The sequence below is a fragment of the Carlito syrichta genome, unplaced genomic scaffold, assembly GCF_000164805.1.
Source record: "Carlito syrichta isolate Samal-C Ts95f unplaced genomic scaffold, Tarsius_syrichta-2.0.1 Scaffold311995, whole genome shotgun sequence".
NCBI classification, from domain to species: domain Eukaryota; kingdom Metazoa; phylum Chordata; class Mammalia; order Primates; family Tarsiidae; genus Carlito; species Carlito syrichta.
The window spans coordinates 507,400-532,385 of NW_007256091.1; positions in this window are offsets into that span (position 1 = coordinate 507,400).

The following is a 24,986-nucleotide window of genomic DNA, read 5'->3' on the forward strand; positions in this document are numbered from 1 at the left end:
TAATATTCTTACTAACAAATGTGTATGTATAAAGCAAAGGACAAACTCCTTGTATAGAAAGCTCTTACATAACTAAAACAAATTTGTAAGTTAAAAACAAATAGGATTATAAAACAACCACAGCACAGTGGAAAGAATGATACCATTCTTTTTAATTAAAACACTGCTCTGAAGTGCACATGCTTTTCTTAAATTTTGATTTGCCCATGCTAACAGTAGCATGCACCGCGTTATGGTATTCCCTCTCCATTTCTCTATATTTTAACTATAGGGAAATCATTATTTGTTTATATAACATGCTGGGCTGACAATTAGGTTTTAGTCATTAAGTTCTCCTACATTCTTTTTTTTTTTTTATCTTAGCCACAACAATGAACTAGTGTTGCTGGGTTGCTAATGAGATTGTTAACATGACAGCCATGCAGGTATTGAAATCGTGTGGCAGTACTATGTCATCTTTATCATAGAGATTGGCTTATATTTATGCTTTGGATTATCATTAAGAAATACACAATTTGTGAGTGCACAAAGACGTCTAGGACTACTGAGACTATGACCAGGGAAATATCTTTGAGAAACACCATTAAATACAACAAAGGGTGGACTGAAGGGTTGAAAGTAAGGAAGAAATGTGGATAGATTTTCTTTTGGAAAACTCTCTGTGAGCAGTTAGAAAACTTAAAACTTCTAGGTAAAAGATGGTAAAAGATTTGTAGCAGTCATGTGAATAGGGGAAAAAAGATATGAGAGTGAAATGTGTATAACTGACAGGATTTTATCACAGGTTGGATGTGGGAGGTAAGGGAAACAGAAAGTTCAGTGGTGATTCTCCTACTTCTAGTGTGGTTGCCAGGGTGGTAGGGTATGCTATTGGCAAATGGAGAGTATATTGGAGATGGAGTAGACTGTGGGTGGGAAGGAATGAGATTGAATTTGGATATATTTCATCTGAAATGTAACAGCTGTGATGGAACAGGCAATCAGAAATATGAGCCTAGAGCATGAGGGAAGAAACTAGGCTGCAGACTGGGGCTTGGTCATCATTGCATACCTGTGGTTGCCGTGGCTTTGGACTTGTATGAGATTCCTATGGTGAGAGCATCAGGAGTTAGAAGAAAGCCAAAGATGGCCTCCCAGGGGATAGTGACACTTTAGGTGGGCAGATGGAAGAAGGACAGCTCCAAGAGGAGACTGATGAGGGCTAGAGAGATGAATAGACACAGGAGAGCGGGCTGTCATCAGAGGGACTGCTGTGACTTGCCTGAATTATTGCTGCAGACTCATAAATTATTATTCTGCTTCGAGTATTTCTGTCCTCAAGTCCATTTCCGTCTCTGATGCCACAGTGAACATTATAAGCCAAAATTGTTTCTACTTCTTTGTAATCTAGTATGCTCAGTGGATATGTGGATATTTATACTTTTCTACTAAGGTTTAGCTTGTGGCCTTTCACAAATATCACATTTTCTGCCATACATATGTTGGAAAACAGGAATTAAACCAGGGTAAGTTGGCATATTTGCAAAGGTATATTCTCCCAACAGAAGCATGTTTCTTTCTATTTTGTATGATTTCCATTTTTAAGTGCCTTGAGATCAGTCTTTTCCTTATTAACGTTCTTGATAATCAATATATTGCTGATTTCCAAAGAGCAACATCTACTTATCTGTCTTCTTTCACCATCTTGAGCTCTGAAATTAATATCCAACTACCTACTTCTACCCTCTATGTGGATCTTCAACAGATATCCTAACTTTGAATTTCCCCAATCCCCAAACTAATTTATTCCCAAGTAGTGACATCTTTGTAAGCCAAATTTTAGCCATAATCTTTTATTTTCTCCTACTTTTACTCCCAACATTAAAACATCAGCTTAGTCTTAAAAGTATAACTTTAATTCAACTATTTATCTCCTCCAAGTTCCTATTGATTATAATTTAGACTCTGTAACTGTAGTCAGAGTTCTCAAGAGAAAGAAAAGTTTCTGTTTCATTATAGAAAATAAGAAATTGGCTCACAATTGTAAAGGCTGAGAAATCCCATGCTCTACAAGTGGTAAGCTAAAGACTTGAAAGCATTGACGGCTTAGTTCTGGTCCAGGAACCAGAAGGTTCAGTGGTATGAGTTCCAGCGTGAGCATGAGTCTGAAGGCAGAAAACCAATGTCCTACCTTGAAGACAGTCAGGTAAAGAGAGTGATTTTGTCCTTTCTCTGCCCTTTGTTCTAGTCAAGACTTCAATGGATTAGATGAGGCCCATCTACATTGGAGATGGCAATCTGCTTTACTCATGATTCAAACGTTAATTGTACCCAGAAACATCCTCACAGACACACTCAGAAATAACTTTGAACCAAATATCTGGGCATCCCATCCTCCAGGCAAGTTGACACAAAAAATTAACCATCACTGATGCTCACCTACTTACGTTCACTGCCTTGCAAGCTAATTTTCACACAGACATATACACCATATTTTAAAAAATTGACTCATTATATTATTCCTTAACCTGAAACCCTCTAATCACTTCCCAGTGGGCCTAGAAAAAAATCCAAACTCCTAACCATGGTGTATAAAACCCTATAAGATCTGATGTCATTGGAAATCCTGGAGCTCATTGGTTTATCGTGTTCCAGCCTGACTGATCTTTCTGTCCTGCAGTGAGCTGATCATCAGTGTGTTCCTCAAGCAGGCAAAGCACTTTGTCCTTTTAGGGCCTCAATCTTCTATCTCATCTTTTTTTTTTGGACAGCTGCTGCCTTTTTATCATTCTAGTCTTAGCCCAAATATCACCTCCTTGGATACAACTTCCCTGTAACCATATCTGAAGCATCATTCTGGTCCTGTCCTGGTCATCCAGCCACGCTACCTTGTAATTCTTCACCATGGAAGGTAAGAGGATGGAATAATCCCACAAGCAGAAAAGTCTGGAGAGCAATGGAAAGTGTGAATGCTGGAACATGACAAATCTGAGTTTGAAGTTTAATTCTGCCTCTTACCCATGTGGCTAGTTACCAAACATTTCTGAATCTTAGCCTTCTCACCCGAAACAGGGAGATGATTGTTTCACAGCTGTAGTGAGAATTAAGTAAAAGCAAACCTGAAAATCATCTAACATGGCTCAGATCCTAACATACTAATTGCTTTTAAAATGTATTTTCTACTCCTTTTCTCTTTTCTTCCTGAGAAATTATTATGTATATATTAGATATAACAGAAATTGTGGCTAATATCTTGGATTTGTCTCTTTTTCTATTTTTTACAATCTAAAAAATAACTGTAAAGTCAGTCATCCAGGTCATGGAGGAAGGTTTGAAAAAGACTCATTCACTGAAAGTTGTCCAGAGTATTCTACTGATAGCCTGTCAACCCTTGCCAGGAGATGCCAGCAGTCATGAATCTGGAGTTATTAGAAAAATACCAGAGGAATCATTGCCAGGAGTTACTCTGCAGGTTCCACAGATATCTGTTCCATCAGTCCTTTGATTTCAGTCCTGTCCTGACCTTGCAACTCTATAAACACAATCCTAAACCACCTGAGAACTCTGCTTTTGACTGACTGTTCCTAACTGACAGCCATTCAGATGTGTTAAACCAGAGGTCATTATACCATGGTTCATGAGGCAAATTTGGCAACAACCTGCTTATATAAATAAAGTTGTATTGGAAGCAGTCACTTATTTGCTTACATACTGTTTAAATCTTCTTTCACTCTAAAAGGGCATGGTAGAATATTTGTAGCAGAGACCATATAGTCTGCAAAGCTTAAAATATTTAATATTTGGTCCTTTATGGTAAAAGTTCCAAGGCTTTTGTGTTATACTTTTCCATCTCTTGTGTTGTATTGCCAGCTTTGTAGCAACCAAACATGTGTTGGTTACTTACTGGATGTCGACCCCTGGGCCAGACACTGAGAGTGGGGCAGGGAACCAAGGAAGCGACTATGCTCAGGGAGCCCTAACAATAATTTACATCAATAACTCCCAACCAACTAGTGGAGGTAAACTACTTTTGGCCACCTCCTCTCATTGGTCTTTGCTCAGAGGATACTACTAAGGAAGGCAACTATAAACAAAAAAGGATGCTTCATACCCAAGCCCTTTCTAAAGTAAACCTAAAGTGTGTTCTGATTCAAATCACCCTGTCACAGAAGTTTCCATGGTGGAAATAAACTCTTATGGGAAAGAAAAACACTCTCTGTATCCCTGCCCCAAGATTCTTGGCTTCAGCATGACTCTGCTTTTTGAACTAGGTTAGACTTTGAGATTTCAAAGACATTTCTTGTTTAACAGAATTTGCCTATTAATTTTTTAAGAAAAATTTCTTCTTTCCATAAAAACTTTAATGCTTCATTACAAGGCTCTAAGATACATTGTGCTTCACAGTTTGCTTATAAATTCTTTGAAATGTGTAGAGCATTTACTTTTTGTTTAAATGTAGCAGTAGCATACTGGAGATTATGACTAAAAAATAGTAACTGGAATATGGGTGCACAAGCAGCAGAGTTCAAACAAAGTTTTATCTGTCATTAACAAGTGTGTATGGATATCACCTAAAATGAACATGAGCCTCAGGTTTATTTACACTAAGAAGATATTGAAGAAGATAATGTGTTGGTCAATCAGCTCAACCCTCAACAAAGCAAATAATTTGCATGCTTTAAAATAATTCAATTTGTGACAATAAAAACAACAAATGAACAATGATACAAGATCTTGCTAATTTCAGATGACTTTCCGTAAATCTCCACATCTTGACTTTTATAGCAACAAGAAGAATTTAGATTTTTTCTAACTTGACTAAAGTTATCATCACCCACTTTATCTGTGAATAAAATTTTTAATACAAGTGGAAAAAAATGAGGGATACAATGAAGTTATATTCAAAACAGTGCAGTTTGCAAACCAGTTAACTAAAATATAAGAAATATTTCAGAAATTAAATGTAAGAATATTACCCAGTTTTATCTTCTTTTTAAATCAGATTTATGCATTATTTTTATCTTTTCTTCTTTTAATAAAAATTAGAGATTCTGGACTTATTTTTATCTTCACTTTGAAATATCATTATTATTTCACTTAACAATTCAAATTTCTAATGCATGCAAAACCAAATTAACTTTAATATCCCTCTGTGCCCTAATGTTCTATGGTCGAGAAAAAAGAAATCTTCAATTGTGCACAAATATTTAAAAGGAGGCAAGGTGATGATATTAAAGGGAAAGCCATCTTTCCTGGATTTTCTGAGACGATCTGTCCATCACATCATCTTCTTGCCACTAACTTTTAACTCAGATGTTCCTCTTTCTTCACTTTCCCTCCTGAGCTCCATACAGTGGAACCCACCTTACCAAGTGACTCAGATTTTTTGACTTTGCTGGAACAACCTGCACTGGCTACGTGTCACCTTCTCATGCTGTGCCGAGTCAGAGAATTCAGAGAGCCTGGATTTAGTGCACAGGCTTTCTCTTTATGTCCTGCACTAGTCACTGTAGCAATCATTTTATAGTCTTCTCTGAAGATAGAGAGCTTTTCTCTGTGGCTCCCTTTTCATTAATATATCCATTTTCTATTTCTTTTTTTTTTTTACCCTGAAAACAGAATTTATTCATTTTCTATTTCTTCCCTGCCTTTTGGACCAACATTAATAATTGTGGTGGTACTCAAAATAACAGAGTGACTATCATCTATGGAGTACGAACTATGTCCCAGGCACTGTGACCAATCATAAAGTTGCAAGTTTAACCTTGCAATCTCCCATCAATGTAGATATTATTAGGCCAATCTAGAGTTACAGAAACGGAGGCTTAGTAAAGACTTATTCAAAACTTGCCTATGAAGCCGAGTTCAGAGCTTAGGTCCAGCACAAAATAGGGTCTTGTATTTAGGTACTGTGCTATGTGACTTCATATCCCTATTTTATCCTTCAACTCTTTCATGAATATTTTGAATTTCAAGTCTGCCCTTCCATTACTTGATTTATATATTTGTTTCCCCTGTCTAGAGAAACCTCGGTTTCCCTGTTTTCGTGATCTCCTTTGCCTTTATTTTAAAACACGCACCGACGGCTGCATTATTTCATGTGTATTTGGGGTCCTTTTCAATTACTAACATCACTGAATAAATACAAAAGCCTTTCAGGTAACTAAACTCTGTTTGCCATGGCTGGAAATAAAAATAAATGCAAAATATGCTTGTCAATTCCTGATTGGGTAGATAAGACATTTACATGAGATAGAAACTAAACATATACAGACATATTTGCTCTAAGATGTCTTGAAAAGTACTTCTAATCTAATATAAAGAAGTTTTCTTGGTTTTCACTTTCCTTAAATTTTCTACTTTATTTAATTACTATTTTTTCTTTATTCTTACTCTTCACTTCTCTGACTTCTTTTCTGATCATTCATGTAGGATGTGAAAGGCGTTTTCTTTGTTTTCATCCCCTTAAATAATCTGCATCATTTAATTATGGTTTTTCTTTAACCTTCCTATTCTTTACTTCTCTGAATCATTTTCCTTTCTTCTGATCATTCATCTTGGCTGGTTTTTTCTTCTCTTTTTCTGTCTAGATTTCCCAAGTCTTTGTTCTGAGTTCTTTTCTTTTACTTTTCTACTATTTCTCTTTGCTATATTACTACTGTTAAGCAATCTACATTAATTCCCCCTAATCTTCAAATATAATACCCTGGTTTATAGATTAGGAGAAAGTTTTAGAAAATAAGAAACCATCTTAGATTCTCACAGCTGGCGTTAAAATGGGTGGAGCCAAGATTCAATCTATCCTGTGATGTTTCTCCATCACCGCATTGGCTAATTTTTTTTTTTTTCTGTACTAATTATTTTATCTGGCTTACTGATGCATTGACAGTGCTTCAAGCAAATTATTTTGGAAGCAATTTGGTGTGATTTTGTTTGAGGATTTCATTTAGAGAGATGAAAGATGAAACTGGGATCTGGAAGCCAATAATGAGACAATTGCAGAACTTCTGGATCATTATTCTAAACAAATAACTGTCTTAATTTCTACAATATCTAGGGACTTATTGCTTTGACCTTGGCAGAGTATTCCAACTGTTATTAATGATTAATTTTCTAACTTTGTTTTAAAGTAGTGAATAAAAGATCTCTTCGTCTAAACTTCTCTTGATATAGACCCAATCATAAAAAAAGAAAAAAAAAATAAGGCATATGCATAATCTTCCTTTTTTTTCACATCAAAATAAGCTCATGGTCGGTTTAAAAATTTCTGTTTTTTCACTCTATTCTCTGGTTCACCTGGCAGTTAGCAACCTTGTGGGTAGGTGGGGGAAGTAAGAGCAGGAGGAAAAATGCTTTGTCCCTTCTTTCTATAAATTTAAGCCCATTTCCTCTTGTCCTTTCTCAGGGGTAAGCTTATATTTCCATTTTAAATATGAGCTCCCAAAGGGCATTAACCATGTCATTTTTACTTAACTGCATTTTATTTTTTCTAGTCTGATGCTGTGCTCACATAACTGATCTATGGTCATAGGAAGAAAATGATGAAAATTGCATTCCAGTGACTATAAGCTAATATTTTATAGGCCACTGTAATGAAAGTTCTGATCACTATTGTAAATCATACCTAGAACATACATAACTTCAGGTCTGTATTAACAATACCGTGACTATAACACACAACACTGGGCATTTGAGTTGAACTCTCCTAATTGGGGTTTTGTAATAATTAGCCAATGCAGAATAGCATTTACCTCTGCACCCTGTATGAAATGAGCACATTTATAGCCAAGAAATTGATAATATAAACAAAGGCAAAGGGATGTGTTTCATTTTTTTGGTGCTGTTTTATAGAAGTAGATTACACTGTTGTGAACCATGATAATGACTTCGTGTATATTTGAAAACAAGGAAAATTTCAGTTTGAATTTGAATGCTAAAGTTATTGGATTTATAATAATGAAAGTAATTAAAATCTGTTTCTCTATGAATTACTTGCTATAAAACACTAATATGAAATCACTTTGCTATGATTTAGTGCAAATTAGTAAAATTGTGCATATCATTGGAACAATTTCTTTCTTCTTTTATTCTTTTTTTTCTTCTTTCTCCTTTTCTTATATAAGAAATTACAAAATCAATATCCTTCAGACACTAGATGGTTTCCTTTTGCACAACTTTGAAACTAGATGATGAAGCAAATTGACTTGTGTTTATATGTATAGATATTCTCTCTTTGAGGAAAAGCATTTCAACTTATTTTTTTCTTTCCCTCTGAACTTTCAAATGGAAGGCAATTTATTGTGGCTTCCTGTCAAAGCTCAGTGGAAGATAGCTTTTGCTCTGGTTTAGGGCTCTTTATTTTTCAAACCCTGGGAGGTTAAAAAGTTACCTGCACTGATTAACAGAGAAATGAGTAAATGCATGTCTGGAGAGTACATGCCCGGAGAGATGGGGTGATGAGGTTAGGCACGTTTCAAATGAATTCTGATTTTATTAAACTCATTTGCATAATTCGAAGAATGCATGTGGGTTGCATAATACACTTCTTTAGGGTTGCTCATCTTCATAATTTCAGCAATTTTGTGTCTCTGAATGTTTAATAGATGTTCCCTGTTTTTCTCTCCTCCCTTACTCCTTTTTAATTGACGGTTCTAATTCATTGGCACTAAGCGAAGCCTCAGGAGATAAAAATAGCAGGGAATACCCAGACGCCCTCTTCTGGGAAGATTCTCTGGAGAGAGTGGTCTGCTTTTCAGGAAAATGCCTGTTTTTCTCTTTGCCTGCCACTAGTAACGAGACTTACTGTGCACCTTTGAAAGAAGGTCAGTGCAGCTGGCGAGCTTATTTCATTGACTAATGGGGACTGGGCATCCTGGAGCAGTCCCTTGGCAGGGCTTTTTTATGAGGCTGGAGTGTGTTAGAAACAGGGCCTATAACTAACCTTTTTATTTTTGCCTCTTTTGGACCAAATCATGCATTTTTTTTTTCCTGACTGTATTCTTATTATGTTTTTGTCTACCAAAAAGTTTGGGCTGCTACACAGAGGGTAACTCCACACAATACAGAACTCTAAAAGAAATTAGGTCAAATGTAAGCAGCCGGAGTAAATAAGGAACTGCAAAATAACTGATGTTGATTGACACCACCAAAAAGCCCTGGCTCATGCTTGCTTTTTGTGTCAAACTAGGAAGGCAGTTTTCAGTCTTTCCATACTCACACTCCCCTTCGAAAACCTCAGTAGCTATATTTTTGATTGTTTATTTGCCTTGCAGTGTGTATTATACTCCACCTGGATGTCATAAGAGTAATGCTAGGCTTTGTATACCGATTAAACTAATGTTCACAAATATTTTTAAAATATTTCAACAATGACAGCCCATAGGGCAGTCTATCTGTCTGCAGAGAGCGCATAATCAGTTGGGAAATTGAGCTTGACTCAAGGGTCTGTCATATATTGGTAATAGGTCAAGGAAAGTCATTGGGTACCCTGGTTTCATTATTCATGTGGCAGACTTGTTACTAATAGTGATAATAAAAGTCACAACAACAAAAGCAACAACCATTTATAAAGTCTGTTGACAGCCATACTAAGCCTTTTTATTTGCATCATCACTAACTCTCAAGAATACCTGCAAGATAATATTGGTGATGCCATTTTACATTTGATGAACTTAGGCTCAATAACCTGTTCAAAACCTTGCAGAGTTTGGTTTATTGTGTTTGCTGAAATGGCTAAAACAAGCAAACATATATGCATCTCTGGAGGAGAGAAAGGAAGACCATGGCCAGGTTTTTGGGTTCCTCCCTGGTGATTTGCCTCCTTCCAGCTTCTGAATCCTACCCACAGTTGCTGAAGAAATAATTCAATTCTGTATTTAATGTCCCTTACATATTATCCCCCCTCCTGGTAATAATTTAACACACAGATGACTCTTGCAGTCAAAGTCTCTGTCTCCTGTGGTTGCCTTAGTCCTATGGCACAAGACAAAGATTGGTATTTGGTGGTATTCTGAAATTTATTTCCAAGACAACTGTGTAGTTTTGCATATTTCCAAGAGAATTATGTAGTCTTGGGACTTATTTCTGGCACACCAAAGGAAATATAACAGAGAAGGAATCTATTTCCTAATCCCTACAGCCTAGTTAAGACAACTACGGGCCTTCTGAGACTATAATTTCAACAGTGCTTTCCAAAGAAATCTAGAGATTGACTGCATTGGGATAGATTTCAAAATGCAGATTCTAGGGCCCTCTTTAAAGATTACTCTGCCAGACTCTCTAGGAGACCATGACTACCTTTAACAGAATCTGCAGCTGCTTCTTTTTATCTCTCTCCCATTTGAGATCCATTACTTATGGTGGGAAGCTGGTTAGCAGGGAGGTTCACCTGTTCATGGAAAAGAGTTGATGAATGATTTGCAAGGAAATTGCACTGTTGCATTCCGAGTTTGAATTTGGCTTTCTTTGTATATGGGTTCTAATAGTTCAGTTCTTCTGTCAGAGTCCATATCCAGTGGAGATGAGATGACACTATCTGTCACATAGATGTTCACAAACCTATTTCCTGGAAGCTGTGACACTAATCCCAGGACAGTTGCATTTTCTGTAGTTCCTTCCTGCCATGGTACAAGTTCTACTTATTTTGATTTACCTTTTGTTTGTTTATTTGATAATAACAGTGACTGAAGAGTTTTTAAAAAGAAAATCTACTCTGGGTTTTGATGCAGATATTTTCTTGCTCATTTGAAAACTCATAACAATTAATGCTAGAAGGACAAGGGCATGCTGAACAGTGTGACTTATGAAATCCATTTGACTCAATAACTTGCCTTAAAAAAAAATCTCATGAGGTTGATCAGATTATCAGTCAAACAAGCGCCCCAAGTCTTTCCTTTGTTTCTGCTTTTCGTATTTGTAGTAGTTCCTTGCTTATTCTGATAAGGGCATATCTGGTAAGACTGAGGTCAGACTTTCTATTTGCCTCTGTCACTGATAAATGAGAAATTCTGTCCTTTGCACCTGGACTTGTATTTTATATTTTAAAACCATTCTGCTTTCATTTAGCACCTATTTGAATATATTTAACTTATCACCCCAGAAAATTGTTCCTCAGGAATGGAACTTTTTACACTGGTGATTCTTTTGGGTTCTATTTAAGGTCTTATTCTATTTTGTAATGGCATTAAACAAAAAGCTCTAGTTTATATATGTGTGTGTGTGTGTGTGTGTGTGTGTGTGTGTGTGTGTGTAGTGATATATATGTGTAATATATGTATGTATGAAAGTGTGTGTATGTGTATATGTATATGTGTGTATATTTCATGGTAGGAAGTGTCAATGGACTCTTTTTATATTAATGTAGATAGCTACACCTTTGGAGAAATTTTGGATACTAGAGAGAGATCATATTTCTGACATTAACAATGCTACCATTTCAGACTGGCTTAAAATCACTATTGACTTCTGTGGAGTTCTAACATAATTTGAATCACTTTCAAACAAATTCTATTTTATTTTTCTTTGTGCTTACTGTTATTGTATAGTCTTTTAAGTTGGAGCAAGTTTCAGACATAAAATATTCTCTTTCCCAAGCCTTTCCCAATTTTCCCAACTCTAAAAATTCTACAGTAAGTCTTTTAAAATAAATTATGAGAACATGGCAACCTGAATATAGCCTCCTTCCACTCTTTAACTAATCTGAAATGATGGTTTTCTTGGGTCAAAAGACCACTGTAGAAAGGGGCTACTGGTTTTAGAGAAGTTTTAGAGGATGGAGAAAATTTGAAGTTAGGGAAGAAGATCAGTTTTGACCTCATGTAAGTTTTCTTTTCTTTTAAAATCAATTATTTTTAGTTGACAAGTAAAAAAAAAATGCATATTGTTATTATGGTGTACAACGTGATGCTTTAATATATGTGTATATTGTTAGATTATTTCATCGAGCTATTTACACATATGCATTACTTCACAAACTTATAATTTTGGGGGATGAGAATGCTTAAAGTCTACTCTCAGTAATTTTCAAGTAGATAACCCATTGTAATTAACTATCGTCACTATGATATATAATAGTTATCTTGAACACATTCCTTTTGTCTAACTAAAATGTATTCTTTGGTCAACCCCACCTCCTGCAATCCCTCCACCCACAATCTCTGGTTACCACCATTTACTCTATGTTTCTATGAGTCTGACTATTTTAAATTCCACTTCACGTGAATTTTCTGAGTTTTACTAATACCACAAAGGCCAAAATAGATGGATTCTAAAGGCTAAGACTTTTATGTCTTTGTATTTGGAATAATGTGGAAGACAACACAACAGAGTATTTTTCTTCAACCTGAGGCTCAGATTTGATCCTAAGCCTCAGTCTACAGGGCAGAGATAATTTTTAAAAGACTTACCTAAATTGAAAAGTGTATATAGGTTTATAAAAACCCACATGATTAGATTTATTCTGGTAAAATTTATTGAACTCTTACATAGAAACAATTTGTACAAACTTCTTGGCCAGTGGTTCTCAATTGGGTCAAATCTTGACACCCAGGGGACATTTGGCAATGTCTGGAGACCTTTTTGGTTGACATAATTGATTATGGTGCTACTGGTATGTAGTGGGTGGAGAACAGCGGCGCTGTTAAACATTCTACAATTCACAGGACAGCACCCACAACAAATAATTATCCAATCCAACAGATCAATAATGTTAAGGTTGAAAACCTTGTTTTAGACAAAAAGAACGAGTGTCTACAAAGGGGGAAAATCAGACTGGTATTAGATTCTTCATCTGTAAGACTAGAAACAGTAAGAAGTGGTAAAGAATCTATAATTTGACAGCAAAGAGCTGCAGGGAAATAACTCTATTTGTAATCAAAAGTGTATTGCTCTAGTACCTAATATAAGGAAAGTATTTAAAAATAATTTTAATATGTAACAAAGTGATCAGAACATAGATCTCAAGATGATTTATAAACCTTTAGCCCATTGATCTATGATAAAGAGTTAAAACATAAAAGCTGAGGATAGATGAGTACTATATAGCATAACTATTGAAATTGAATATTCATTCTTTCATAGAAATGTTGATAATTTCTGAAATTTTTCATCAACACCTAGGAATTAGAGGAAATGGTGAGTAAGAGTCAGTATAAGTATTTTTGAGAGAGACCTCATAAAGAGGGATGGAAAAGAGGGTTGTAGGAAGATAAATTGAAAGGATTCTGGAGGTCATATTGTATGGGAGGGCTGGTATGAAGCGGATAATTTAGAAAGCCCATTATGGGGAAATAGAGGTTATCTTGTTCATATCAATTATACTGAGTCCTGTCCAGGGTAATAGTAACCATTGCTAGAATAAAAACGTATAGTGATGTTTCAAGTTATCAAAGGAAAAACAGAGTGAACAACAGTCTTATCCAAGTAGCAAAAATAAAGGGGAAAAAGCACACCACAAGATAATGAAAGAAAATATAGAATGGCAGTCATACAATTATATGGATATCAGTGATTAAAATAAATGCGGACTGAATGGACTGAATGATCTTTTTTTAAAAATAGGAACTCTTTAATTAGATTACATGAAAATAAATGCTAACATTTATGGCTGAGATGGCTTGATATGCAACAAATCTGTTGTCTTTTCTTCCCAGTCACAAGGCTAGTCTGTGTGCATCTTCCCAGTCACATGGCTAGACTGTGTCCCGGGCCTCTTTGAAACTGAGTGTGTCTCTGAGATTTAGTTGTGCCTATTGGAATATGTGAGAAAGTATTTCAGCTATTTTCTGGCCTTGAACACAGAAATTGAATTGATCACATGTAATGAGAAGCTTCTCTTCCTTTGTCCTTCTCTCTTTCTATGAGTGCTGGCCAGATACAAAAGATTTAGCAAGGGCTTTAGAGATCCTTCTGGGTGATGGCAGTACAAGACTGAAAGATGGACAGAACCTTGAGTGCCTAAAAGACTAGGTGGTTGCCCATCCATCAGGAATACTGAACTGGTGTATTAGCAAGAAGTCAACTTTTATTGTATGAAGCCACTGAGATTTTAGTATCTTTATTATGGCAGTTGACCTATTTGACCAATACAAGTATATAGGTGACTGACTTTCTGTTAAATGTGGTCAGAATCCTTCTGGATATGGAAGCCTATCCCACTGACAAAGTTTTAACTTAATTAAGATGCTTTAGTTGGTGAGGATGAAGGAAAAGAGACACTTTATTAAATCAGTATTGCAAGTTTTAAATTGTACACATTTTCTGGATGGATGGCACTGCCATCCAAAATTCACCAGACTAACTAATGTCCATTTCCTGCACACAGACTAGCCTTGTGACTGGGAAGAAAAGACAACAGATTTGTTGCATATCAAGCCATCTCAGCCATAAATTGCAAACCAGCAATTACACTTCTAAAAATTTGTGCTAAAAATAAATGTTGAGATTTTTAAAAAGAGATATATATATATACACATATATGATTTCATCCTTTTAGTATTATAGAAATATTAACATATAAGTTAAATGAAAATAAAGTAGAAAATTGGCTAAATTGTAATATCCTTAATATGTACTAATAAAAAGTTGTTAAAATCACAAGTTTGAATATTCTTAAATATTTGTAATAAAAAAGTTTAAAGTTATATAAAACTGAAAAATGTCAAAATATAAACTAATATGTGTAGTATATTATCTTATTGGTAATAGTTTTACCAAAATGATAATGGTTTTCATTTCATGTCTGCTTAAGCCATTTTGTGATTTGTAAGTTTTCAAAGACAAGTTGGTATTACTTTTTAATTTAAAACAAAAACTAACAAAAATACAAAAAAAGTCATTTTTCCCCATATATGAGCCAATTTAGATCATTCAGAAAATACATGAAAGCTTTAAGGAGCTGCAGGTTCAGCCTTCTTTCATGTGGTGCTAGGAATTTAATTTTAACTCAGATTATAATAAATCAGCTATACAACAGGTATAGCATCTTCATGTTGTGGAACTCATCTGGATTGGATTTTCAAGTCAACACTTTGAGGAAAAAATGCATACGAGAAAATTACCCTCAGGTGCTTTAAAGAAAAAGATCTGACCAGTTTTACCTCCAAAATGGAACCAAATTCTCCTTCTTCAGGTGAGCAGTTGATTCACCTGTATTTAGGGACCACTGGGTAGCAAGCTGACCATGAGGCAAAAAAAAAAATCAACTAGGGTATCAACAGACTCAACACTCAGTTTCACTCTCATTCACGACAAGCACTTACTGAGCAGAATGGTGGGAGGAATCACCAGCATTATTTGTATTCTCTCTCTCTCTCTCTCTCTCTCTGATCAAGCACAGAGAGCAAAATCATCAAATGTCACATGCACATTAGCTTTGAGTCCACTGTACTATTTTCATAGTCTAAACTCCATTAAGGTGAAACCTGCATTAATTTGACAATATTTTTGGCCCTGTTCTAGTTTGTTAAAATGTGTTGAACTAGCCTCTGCTAGTTAAGAACATGCATTTTTAAAAAGACATTATGACCTTTTTTTGAGAACAAGAAGTAACTTTTGGAATTCAAGATTGCCAACAAGTCGCATCACTCTTGCAAAGACATTTGATATTAGGAACATTTATTATATTCAAAAACCTTTCATCCTAACCTTCCAAGTCATTTTTCTCTTGTCTAATATAGTCTCCAACTGAAATACCTGAAATGAAGAAGAATTGCATGTGAATACCCATCAGAATACTTTAGAATCATCTACACATACATGCAAGTTCATGCATGTAGTGTGCTTTTTTAAAAATGGAGAACGCATTGCAAAATGTTTAATGAGGTGCCAGAACTGGGGACTTAATACAACCTTCTGTAATTTCACACTCATATTGCATGCATTTAGAGTGGAGAAAATTAAAGTTTCCAGCTGCTGTTGCATAAGATGCAGAAGTCCCCTATACACTTATAAATGATATTTCCCTTCACATGGAAGAGATTAGGGCCACATCTGCTGCAGTTTAGTTAATGAACATGGGGTAGATGGTGTCAAGAATCACGCTACACTGGAGTCTAGTAAGAGAACAGGAGGCCACCACCCACGGAGGAATGGAGTTTACTAGGTTCTTATGGGACACCATTTAGCTGGGTTGGTTGAGTTCATTCAATAAGATGAAACATTACACACTTGGTCTTTGCAAACTCATTCATGACATTTGCTTACACGGGACACTAGAATCTACTCTAGCAGTATTTTAATTATACGTTTGTTTGGAACCATCAGTTGCAGTGTTGTGATAGTTATAAAAGCTGCCAAAGCTGCAGAAGCATTGCCATTGGTCACCTGTAGTCATGATGGCATGGAGACAGACCCGATCAAGAGAAAGTAACAGCTGAAATGTGTAGGTGAATTACCAAGAGACCTCAGCAGAAGGGATGAGGCTGATGTTCTGAAATCCAATTTAATATTACACTGAAACCTGTCATGCTAGTTACAAAAAGAGGATAAGTGTCTTAAAAATTGCACACATAGATTAGCAATGCAGCTATTTTCTTCCAGGAATATCAATCTAAACGTATAGCAAGAGCAAGCACATAATTATTATAAGTCATTTTGATGTTTTACATGATATTCTTCATTTACTTTCATAGAATAACCCTCCATAACCTTTTTCAAATAGCAGTCATTCTAATTGTTATTAGCCCTTGACATTGTGATTTTCTATATAATTTCGAGGTTTTCTTTTTCAAAGCTTGGGATCTGAGCTAAGCTCAGATTAGCTCAAACCTAAATCTGAGCTGATTGAGGTTTCCAATAATGAGAAGTTAGGGTCATCTCAGATTTCATATCTTTGCCAAGATCATTTTTATTTTTGTTTTTGCTGTAATTGTCATTTATCTGGTTGTAATTTTAAATGTTGCAATGGTCTTTCAGTCATCTCATCTGCCATTTGTTGATTCAAAGCTTTAGTGTCTTGTCTTCCTAGGAGAGCAGATGGACATCCCCGGAGTAGCCTGGGAAGTCAAAGTCTCTATCTTGTGAGTAATGATGATTATCAGCCATGATAAGTTTACTTCAGTGATGCTAACTTTTTTTTTCATTTAATCTTTATTTTCCACCCTGAAATTACTTCTTATTATAAGTTTATAAGCAATGATTGTGATGAGTTGTTCTGACTTTTTCTTTAAAAACCTCTAGGGTGCTATTTTAGCCCCAAACTCTTCTACCTTAATTAGTTTGCTGAAACATTAATCCATGTATTTTTTTTTTTGCTAGAGGACTCAACATCTGTAATTGTTTATAGGCCTTCAAGCCATCCGTAGAATTGAGAGTTAATATAGAATCTGGCCACTAGATTAATTTAAGGAATATAGTCTGTAATGAGAAAGCATTCAGTAAAATAGAAATTGCGCTTTATGATTCAGGAAAGTAGCATTTTGAGTTGACTGAACATGGAGATGTGTGTTGTGTTTGTCACATTTGAACACGGTTACTAAGATCAGTCATTTTAGTCTTACTGTCCCCCAAATCTATTCACTCCATCTCCTTTCTGTTCCTACTGCACTACACAAGTTTTAGGTATTTCAAGTCTTGACTATTGTCCCTCATTGGAGGACTTACAACTTCCTTTCCACCTGTGAGAAGTTATACATAAACCATGAAATATATTTTTCTAGGACATTTCGATTTCATACCACAGAGGATAACATGTTATATGCAGCTAAACCTAGTCTAATCCCCACTCTTTCATGAACATCGTGGTGACAAGGTGAAAAAGCAGACCCTTGGTCCATACCAACCCCTTGCCTTCCAATTTCAGCTTCCTTCTACTATGCATGAAGGGCTTCATGCAGATGTGTGTAGACACAATACCCACAAGTTCAATCTCATTTTGTTACTCTCATGCACTGCAAACTAATTTTAAGGCTACCCTTTGATCCTGGAGGTGTGCGCAGCAGAGGCATGATTCCATCATCTGGAATAGAGCACAATCTGGGAAAACAAGCTTTGGGTCACTTGTCATTTGGACAGGATCTTGTTTGGATTCCTTACTGCATGGGCAACAGCGAGAGAACAGGTGGGTCATATGGAAAGCCCTCTGCAATATAAGACCCCAGGCCAAGACCAAGGTAGTATCAAACCTGTCCCTTCCTAGAGGTATGTACACAGGTAACATGACATTTGAACTAAAAAAAATAAGAGGAGGAAGAAAGATTTCTAAGCTGAGGAATTATGTAAGAAATTCCTTGAACTAGAAAGAACTGCGTGTCCCAAGGATTAGAAAAAAAGGCAGTGTGGCTAAATTTGTTGGGAAGGTAAGGAGGAGCCAGATTTCAACTGTGAATTTTATCTGACATACGATAGAACCTATAAAAATTTTAAGCTGGGAATGGTATTAAGAACTGTCTTTTATTTTTTATTTTTTGAGTTGGAGTCTCACTCTGTCACCCAGACTGGAGTGCAGTGGCCACTCCCGGGCACTGCAGCCTTGACCTGCTGAACTCCAGCAATCCGTCCGCCTCAGCCTTCCAAGTAGCAGGAACTACAGGTGTGCGCTACTACGCTCGGCTAATTTTTGATTTATTGTAGAGATGAGGTCTCGCCAAGTTGCCCAGGTGGATCTCGAACCCTCAGGCTCAGGCAATCCACTCACCTCAGCCTCTCAAAGCGCTGGGATTGCAGGTTGAACTGCCCAGTCCGGCTAGAACTGTCTTTTTATAAGTTCTTCCTTTTTGGTGACTAAAGAATGCTGGCTGAACTAGAATATGTAATAGAGATGGAGTCGAGTTGCTGATTAAAAAGATATATAGATTGTAGACTCGATAAGAGTTGGTGACAAACTGAAGGAGAAAGGACAAGCAAAATTTCCTCAAAGTTTCCGGTATGTGCAACTGAGTTGATGGGGATTATTGGAGGGAAATTAGCATTTAGAAGAATGCCATTAGAATTTCAATTTTGAGCAGGATACATTTGATGTGATTAGAAACCCAGTTGAGATATTCTGTCGGCAACTGAGTAAACCAACATGGAGCTCTGAAGTGTGGTCTGATCTGAATGCATGGACTGGCCTAAAAAGGGACAGAGGAGATTTCCTCAAAGGTGGCATATTGAGAGAAGAGATTAGAGTCCAAGAACAACCCTAAGAAACTGCAACTTTCTACAATCTAGAGGGAAAAGACATAAGAAAAAAATGTTTCAACAAATAGAAAAATTATCATTTATGCAAAGCTAATAAGTCTATACAATGCTAATAGCACTATACAATGCCAATAAGTTGAATAAAATGGGAAAGTAAATTAGATATAACAACAGAGATGTCACTGGTGACTTTAGATTTTGTAGAATGGTAGCAGCAGAAGTCTTATTCCGGTAAATAGATATATAAATGGGAAAAGAAACAGAGGTCACATATATAAAAACAGATTTTTATAAGCTTAATTATGAATGCAGGAAAGAGAATACAGAAGCTAGAATGGATTCTGATGTCCAAAGAGAGTTTAAATTGTGGTTTTACTTTAGTTTTATGGGGAAAACCAGGGCCTATTTTTATGTTGATGAGAATAATTTAGTCCTATATGATAGGGGGGCATTGAGGATGCATGAGAAAACCTATATAACCATTACCATAGGATTTCTGAAAGGAGCCTTACAGAGGAAGTGGGCTTTATTAGGAAAAACGTTTTCTCCCCGGCAGAAAGCGCTGGTGGTTTGTAGGTATAGTGATGGACAGGTAAGGACATCCTCAGGGGATAGCCTGCAGCTCTCAGTGAGTACAATATCATCTTCTGAGGAAAGACTGGATAAGAAGGCTGAAGGTTTGCTGAGATTAAAGTAGTATTGATTTAAGTATTTATGGAGAGGGGAATAGAGAACTGCTTATTGGGAGTGAACTGCTGTTGAGAGTAATCAACCTAAATTTACTGTGACACCAACCTGCTCAGTTGTATAATTTCCCACAGGAGAACTGAAGTCTTGGTAAGTGGGTACAAAGCAAACATGAGAAATCAAAAAGTCCGGGATATTTACAAGTGCATGAATTAAATGATGGGCTACTTGGGTGAAAAGGAAGGAATGACAATTGGTGTTTGTTGTATAGAAAGAATGCAGAAGAGTCGAGAATGAAGGTCTCTGTGAGACTGCAGTTTAGTTTTGTGAAGGTTCTTGTATGTAAGATAGAATCACGGAAAGCTGAAGCTGTAGCTGGAATTTGGAGTATTTTGATTGATGACTTAGACAAGAAATAGTCCAGGATGGGAAAGGTGATTGTGACAGAATAAAGAGAAGATAATTTTAATTTAGAAAGTCATTAAATCGGAAGACTACAGTGTCGGGGCATCTTTATGCAGCTGTTGATATATCCTGGAATCACAGCCAGAGAAACACTGTGAGCTACCTGGAGGTGTCCTCATCAACTGGGGAGCGCCTTGGGGCTCTGTGGATGACAGCGAGTAGGAGGCTCAGTGGGAAGCAGAGCAGGGTGGTCATGAGCTCAAAGAAACAGAACACTTTACGAAGTAAAAGCAGTTGGATAAAAATCAGAGAAGATTCAGAAGGCACAAACTCTGCTCCTACTTCCTGGCCACTAAGAAAGAATAGAAGCCTTCACCTGAGAGTGCTGAAGAGAAATGTTATCTTCTGCGAACTTGTGGGTTTTCTACAAGATGATAAATAGAAGGGATGTTGGGGAACATGGTTGAAGATGTTGAAGTTGTAGCCAAATGGCTGATGACTAAGTATAAGGTCCAGAGGGCACTGAGTCAGTGTTTGGGAGAGAGGAAAGAAATGTGGGGTTGGTTGACAGAGTAGCACAGGAATGACAGGAAGAGACAGGATAGACAAGACCTACTGCCTCTTGGGAGTGGCTGGGGTCTGACCTAACACGTACTCTCTGGCCTGGGAGGGAGCTTCAGTTGTAGGGTTACATGGCCCTTTTCCATGGGCCCACTGAAGTCGGCACCTGCAGCAGTAGCCATTGGCACAGCACACATTGGAGGGAGGTTGGCTGGGAGACAGGGTCACAGTTTTATGCTTTGTTTTCTCTCTCTTCATCAGTCAGCCACCTGTGTTCATGAGGCTCATAATCTTGATAGGCTTGTGGAGCCAAGAAGGGGAGTGCTAGGTATTTTGCCAATGAACAAAGTCCACCTAGGTTTTTCTCTTAGTAATGTTGGTTTTTCAACTTTATTGCAGTCTTTAATGTGATTTTTTTGAAAGGGTAAAGTTCCCATTATTTAAAGACAGTCAACATATTTCCTCAGCAATATGCTCGTCAATGGATGTCTTACAGTGTTTCAGGTGGCAATATCACAGAGCCAACCTCATTGAAGAACCATCCTCTGTGATGTGAAACACTGTGTTTGGAAGCAGATGTTGACAGGAGTTTTGCAGAAGGTTCTCAGCTACTACCTGCACATTCCTTTCTGTACTAAACCACAGTCCATCATTCATAGACCTGACTTGCTTCCAGAAAGTATACTCTGATTTTTTACTCTCCCATAGGGTTTCAACAATCTTTGATTCACCTTTCTAAACATTATTATTTTTTTTATTTTTGAGCAGCTAACAGATACATGAAAAAATGAAATGCTCAACCTCACTAATCATCAAAGAAATGCAAACTAAAACCACACTGAGATACCATCTAACTGAAGTCAGGATGGTCATCATCAATAACTCAAAAAACAACAGATGCTAGAGAGGATTTGGGGAAAAGGGAACGCCTCTACAATGTTGGCAGAAGTGTAAACTAGTACAACCTCTGTGACCCACCTTTAACAAAGGACCCAGCTCATGCTGGGGAAAGGGAATGGAATACATTCCTCTTAAGTACAGGTTTATTTTGACTTTCTGATCTTTGAAACTGTGGGTTTCTTTAAATCAGTCTGCTCTGACATCATCAGTTTTTGACAACCACTGTAAAAATTAAATTAAGTATTTTAGGTTGCAGTGTGGTAGAAACCTTGTGCCAGTGAGCCTTGCATTTTTTAATCACTCTAAAACTTGCTGGTTCCTTAACATTAAAATTCCTATCATGTGTTTCACATGACCATGACTTCTTTGCTGAAGAAAGAAAATACCAGAGACAACTGTGTTCAATACTATGGAACAAGATTTTTTAAGGAAGCAGTTTCTACTCTACTCATGAAACTAGTTTGTACTGAAACCCTGCTTTAAAGCAACTGCTGTGTAAGCTGATGAGCACAAGCCTTTGGCACTGTCTCCTTGTGCACTTGATAACCAGATTTATTGTCAGATCTTGGATATTGTTCAATGAAATGAGACCATTAATAGTGGAGGAAGAGGTTCTTGTGAATCAGTATGGCAGTGATAGCAATTATTATGAAAACAAGAAGCACTGCATAAATGCCTTATACAGTAATAACTGTAAGACTTAATTTGGAGTGGCTTTTCCTTATTTGCCCAATAAATTCTATTTAATTATTTGCTGCGGCATTAAACTTCCAAGGGGAGCAATGCATGGTTTCCACCTGTTTTAAATACTGTGTGTCTCAATTACAAACTTACCCTTGTGAAACATTAGAGTCTCAGTATCCATGTTAAAGCTAATGCTTAACTGGAAAACGCATCAGTTAAATTTATCTTTTAGACTTTATGTAAAACCCTTGCATGCTGGTACTTTGTATGCCATTAACCGAAATTGGAATCCTATTCTTTTAAAAGTTCATTTTCTTTTTCAGCACCATGAAATACCAAACTGAACTTGACCCCAGACAGGCTCTCAGTTTCAAACTGGATATGAAAACCATTTAAGAATCACGTGTGAGTCAATTTCAACAGATTAGAAGGAACATTAAAAAAAAGTTATTTCTGAATTGCTTGTACACACATTCAGCAATTTGATGATACAGCCTGGATATGCACAGACTTGGGTAATCAGTATAGCTATAGAGTGAACATGGCCTTCTTGTATCAAAATGATATCCCCCCAAACACTAACCTACTATATTTACTATGACATTTATTGCCGAATATGTTGTTAAATGGACAATGGGTCACTGCCCGTCCACAAGTTTGGGCATATTTATGACCCAGTCACAATTCACTAAGTAAAATAAAAAAAGTTTGTCTGGGATTCTGGAACTAGCACATTCAACAATAAATGTATAGTTAGGTTTAGAACTTAAAATAAGACATAATTACACAATACATAAAAGGGAGGGGGAAAGGTGGTAACTTGGAAGAAAACTGTGACCACGATGAGATTGTGGCCACAAAGTTTTTGAGGCACAATGGAGAGAGAACTTGACTTGAGTCCTTGTCTGCAGTGGTAATCAGGGCATAACGTTAGGCTTCTGGGATCTGAAACTAAGAATGAGGTTTCACTTCCAGAAAGTCCTGCCTGCCAGTGCATAAGCAATATGCTATAGAATTTTAAGACTACTAATTTATCTCATATTATAGTCCTATAAAATAAAAGTATATGAATATGATCATGCATAAATTTATTTTTTCAGGTCTTTATAAAAACAGAGGCTGTTGACTCCTTTTATTGATATAATTGTTAATGTTAAGCTAAAAATATGCCAAAATTCCAGTTAAAAATTTGCGTACAATTTTATAATTATTTTACTTTATTTTTTATTTTTTGTAAGGGTGACTGATCCTAATCCAGGCAAAGTGATATTCAATGGGAGGCCCAAAATTTCACCTGCACCTAAACCACTTATGTAAGTAATCCTGACTTGTACCTCACTACTTTAAAATAAAATAAAATTTAATTTTTATATGTACATATATTGGATATTACTATGAGTCATGCTTTGTTCTACTCAACAAAACTACAAAGTTGCGTAAAACAATCTTTATTCTTGGGAGGCTGAGTTCATTGTGGGGGCAGAGATAAATATTCTAAAAACTAACTACAGGATGAAACTACAGAGTAAAAAATTAAATAATCTCTCTCTATCTCTCTCTCTATCTCTTCTCTATCTCTATCTCTATCTCATCTCTATCTCTGTCTCTCTATCACTCTCTCTCTCTTATCCAAGATTTTCAGTTATAGAAAAAAGGTCACAGAAAGATTATTATCTTAGTTCATTCAAGCTATTGAAGCCTGGTGGAGTGCGGTGTGTTGCTCCTTGGGTCCTTGATTTCACCACAGGAAAGAATTTCAGAGTGAATCCAAAGTATAGTTTAAGAAGAAATTTATTAGAAAGAATAGGCCACGCTCAAGGAAAGTGTAGGTGTCACAAGAGAAAAGGCATGCAATTATCTTTGAAAAGAAGCTTTATATGTAAATTTTACAATGGTAACAAAGCAAACCATGAGCTAAAATGGGTGGACTGCAGGTATCTGGTCATGCATTTTGATTACCATTTCTCAGCCTTCAAAGGCCACACGGATCTTCTAAATAATAAAAGTGATCCCCTAACTAGACCTTAGGCCTTTTTAGAATATGATGTCTGTGTTTTGGGTAACTTGCTATTGTTTCTTTGATTTACTGTACTGATAGATCCACATCCCAGTCTGCAAGGTGGTCAAGTCTGGTATGCCTGGTTGGCTAGGTGAAGGTTGTGTACCAATAAGATGTCTGAATGGTTACCCCATTTTAATTTAGACCTGCCTGCAAGAACCTTATTTGTCTATGACTAAACTGCACTAGCTAACCTGCCTCACTATGACAGAATACCATAGATTAAATGACTTACAAACAACAGAAGAGTATTTCTTGATATTCTGGAAGCTGAAATGTTCAAGAAAAGGCACCAGAGGATTCGACTGCTTTCTCATAGATGGCTGTCTTCTTTTTGCATCCTCATGTGATGAAGGGGTAAGGCATCTCCTTGGAATCTCTTTTATAAACGCACTACTCCTATTCATAAAGGCTCTATTGTTATGACTTAATCATCTTCCAAAGACCCCACTTCTTAATGCTGTTATGTAGAGGGCTAGAATTTCAACATAGGAATTGTTGGGGAGGGGGCATAAATATTCATTCCGTAATATTCCACTCTTGGCCTTTGGAAATTCTTGTTCAACTTGCATGCAAATTGCTATCCCAAGGGTCA